Consider the following 4,131-nt stretch of genomic DNA (forward strand, 5'->3'; position numbering starts at 1 on the left):
TATGCTCAGCGGCCAGGTGTTCTCTCCGATCTCTCTGAGCATGAGCGGGGCCCACTCAGGCCAGGATAAGGCTGGTGAGACCCAACGGGGTCACTTAAGATTCTGCAGTCCCAGCCCCACTGAGGCTTGTCTTAATCCAGAGACACTTCACGAAGTGTCTTCACTTAATCAGCATCTTATCCATTCCTTTTCAGCATCACTTAGATGTTACCTTTGTAACTTTCCGAACCTCAGTTTCCTTATCTGCAAAATGGGAACCATGAAACCTGCCTCACAGACTGAAGTGAATGTTGAACAAAATCAGTGTGAGAAATTGCTTTAAACCCTAAAATGTTTGTAGAGTGTCAGCTGACCATGAGCTCCTGAAGGCATGACCCTGCCCTCTTCTTCTCTATCCTAAGGGTCATGTGGAGAGCCTGTGGAGAGAGATGCCTATCAAGCCTTTGTTGGATAAAAGAAGGTAACCAGTACAAGGTGGCTGCCTTGGGATCCCCCCCTCCCTTCCACTGCCCAGTGTGATTCTTAGCCTGTGGTCATGGAGAGGAGAAATGGTATTGCCGTTGGAAGGAACAGTGTGAGCCAAAGCAGAGAAGAGAATACTGCCCTTAAGTAGGGTTCCTGGCTGGAGGCACTGCTGCTGCTGCTAATTTGCCTTAGTCGTGTCCGACTCTGTGCGACCCCAGAGACGGCAGCCCATCAGGCTCCGCCGTCCCTGGGATTCTCCAGGCAAGAACACTGGAGTGGGTTGCCATTTCCTTCTCCAATGCATGAAAGTGAAAAGTAAAAGTGAAGTCGCTCAGTCATGTCCGACTCCTAGCGACCCCATGGACTGCAGCCTACCAGGCTCCTCCGTCCATGGGATTTTCCAGGCAGGAATACTGGAGTGGAGGCACAGTAGAATATAAAAGCCTGGAAGGGAGGACATTCCTCCCCACCCTACCCCCAACACACACTCACCCTGGAGCTGCATAGACTCCGAAGGCAGATTCTCCTCCTCCACCCCACCCTAGACACTGATTACTCCTCCTGGCTCTCTGGGAAGGCAAGGCCAGCTTCCTGAACCTCAGCTTGTTACCTACACATGGTTATTGATAACAATGTCCCTTGCTATAATGAGGCCACACCTGCTATTTACAAATCTCCTTCCTTCCTCACAGGAGCTCCTTCTATAAGCAGAGAGACAGAGCAATGTTGTGTCTTTCCCCAAGACACACAGCAACATGCTCCCCAATCCTTTCAGACCTAGCTATAGACATTGCCTCCTTCAGGGAGACCCCCAGATTGCTTTAAGGTGCTCGGTCCTCTATACTTCCTCATGCTTCTCCTCCTTCCACCCAGCAGAGGAACAGCTAGCTCCGTGCTGGTGGTGTTACTGAGTCAAGCTTGCTCTGCTCCCTGAAAGACAGGCCAGTGAATCGGGGATGAGGTGCTGAGGCAGGGAATATGACTTTATTTGGAAAGCTGGCTGATGGAAAAGATGGTGGACTAATGTCTCAAAGTAACCATCTTATTGGGGTCTGGATGCCAGGTTCTTTTATAGATCAGAGATGGGGGAGGTGAGGAAACAAAGGCTGTTAATCTTGCAAGTATCTCTTAGAATGGCAAGCTTCAGAAAAGGAATGTGTTAATTTCTTCCTTCCTTCCATCCACAGGTGTACAGGGTCCTGAACAGAGGCACTTCGGTTTATTGGTCAGGGGTTCTCTGAGGCAGGCCATTATGTATGATTATAATAACAAAAGCAATGAAAGGCAAGTCAATGAAACAGTTCCAACATGGAGTCAGAATGAGCTTTTCCCTGCAACAGTGGGTAAGCAAGGCAAGAAGGCAAGCAGTTCACACTCCTTGAATGTGGCCCTCTGCCGTACATCACATGATAGATGTGATCTCATTTAAATCTTACAACAAGCATATGAGGCAGGAGTGTGAAAAGCAAGCAAACTGCGGTGTGCCCTGCTGGGCTGTGTCACCTTAGGCAAGCCCCTTAACCTCTCAGTTGCTCATCAGTCAAATGGTCATGATTAGAACACGTCACAGAGTGCCTGCAGATCCAAGGAGTTCACAGCTGGTTTTTGATAATAAATCCTCAACCAGTGGTAGTTCTGGAGGGGGAGGGGGAAGTGGCTTGCCCACAGAGCCAAAAAATAGAGGAGCTGTGACTTGCCCCGCCAACCCCAGACTGTGTGACCCTGAACCCTTCTGAGAGAAGGCTTAGGCACAGCTGGTGGTCAGGAAGTCTCTGCCACCCAAGTACAGAGTCTGAAGAGGGCCCTGTCCCAGTGGCTGCTGGCCTGGGTGCCAGGCATCTCAGGGGGTCTGGACTGGATAGGACCTGGGGTGGGGCAGATTCATAGGATCTGATCAGTGTGTGGTAAGCCGCTTCCCAAAACTCTGCTGGTAAACCAGAGTTTCCTTCTGCATGGAGGGCCGGGCTGGGGGAGAAGGGCAGAACTTGCTATTATGCTTGGGTAAGCAGGGAATGGGGAGTCCCCCAAACTCTGGAGGAGACTGAACTCCTCTCCAGAGGAAATCAGAGTCTCTCAGAGGGGGATCCCAAAGATCAAGAAAAAGGGAAGGCCTTTCACTAGGCCACTCTGAAGACCACGTACTGCAGGGGAGTAGGGGGTGGGGGCGGGCACCCTCTGATTAATTGACAGCCAGGGTGGATGGACTGTCCTTCCTCTCCTTCCTTCCACTACTGAGGACCCCCAAGCTTTGTGCTGCGTAGAATCCTGGTGCTGTTTTCCTGTCAGTGAGAGAGATGCCTGTAAAACAGACCGTGGCATTCCAGCATGATGTGTGCTTGTGTGGGGTGGGGGCTGCTGTGGCCCAAGAAGCCCAAGAAATAGGGTACTGGGCCTTGAATCAGGAAGGGCCCGCTATCTGGCTGTGCCAGAGCCAAGCCCCTTGTGGGTGGGGGTTGGTGGGGGTGTGTGGGTAGGGTTCTGGCTAGGTGCTGGAAGCAGTGGGAAACCTTCCCTCCCTAACTCCAGGAAGGTGGTTCTAACGCCTACATCTGTCCCTGGGACTACACCACTGGGGAGCTCCCCAGTGCCCTCAGCGTCCAGTTTTCCACTCTGGCTTCTGCCTGTCTCCTCACTGACCCTCTCCAGCCAGCCTGCCACTGCGGCTCCCAGAGTCCAACTTCCTTGCCGGGTGACACCTCCATGCTTTGGAAGATTCTCTCCCTGGACCTTGGCTGCCTGTCTAGCTCTTTTTTTACTAACTCCTATTGGCCTTCAAGGCTCAGCTCAGGTCCTTTCCTCCAAGAAGCCTTCCAGAGCTCCAGGCTCAGTCTGGTCACCTCTTCTGAGGCCTCTTAGCATTCTGCTAAACTGGCTGGTGGCAAGCTGGGCTCCCCTACTAACCTGGAGATGGACCTTGGTCCTGGGCAGGGCCTGGGTCTACCTGAGAGCTGGGAATCCAGTACCTAGCACAAAGCTAAGTCAAGCCATGGTTGTGGAGAGATGGGTTCATGGCAAAGCAGGACTCTGCACATCTGAAGAGGAGGAAAGGTAGAAAAACCTCCCCAGGCCCAGAGGTAAGAGCCTAAGAGGAGCCTTTGCTGCAAAGGCTCCCCTGCACGCCCCCCTCTGCCTCTCAGGACCAGAGACTGCAAACCCCAGACCAGCGGCAGCCCATTGGTCAACATGGGGAAAGTAAGGAGCTGGTTCAGGTCTCCTAAGGCCTGTTCCAGTCTGAACACTGGCTTCCTTCTTGTTCCGCCTCCTACCCCCAGACCTAGGAGGGAGAAACACCTGGCTAAGCTCCACCTGGATGCCTGCAGCCCCTTCCTTGGAGGCCCCCAACCTGGGGCTGGGGTTGTGAGAAGCAGAGAAGAGCCCCTGAGAGACAGGGAGAGGCTGACGCACTTCCCCCTCAGTGTTGCAGGAGGCTGCTCCCCCAACCGGAGCCTGGACTCCTGCCAGCCTCTCTAATCACCTCCTTTCCTTTCCCCATCCAGGGCCTCTCTCTGGGGATCCCCTCCCCCGGCCTCCATGCCCTGGGCAGAACAGCACAGCTGCTTCCAGGATGGTGGTTTGGGCCTGAGCGAGAAGTACCCACAACCCTGACTCCTGCCCAGTGCTCACCTCACCTCGGTCAGGCCTTGGCCTCCATAGGGAATTACCTTC

The sequence above is a fragment of the Budorcas taxicolor genome, chromosome 21 (genome assembly GCF_023091745.1).
Source record: "Budorcas taxicolor isolate Tak-1 chromosome 21, Takin1.1, whole genome shotgun sequence".
Taxonomy (NCBI): Eukaryota; Metazoa; Chordata; class Mammalia; order Artiodactyla; family Bovidae; genus Budorcas; species Budorcas taxicolor.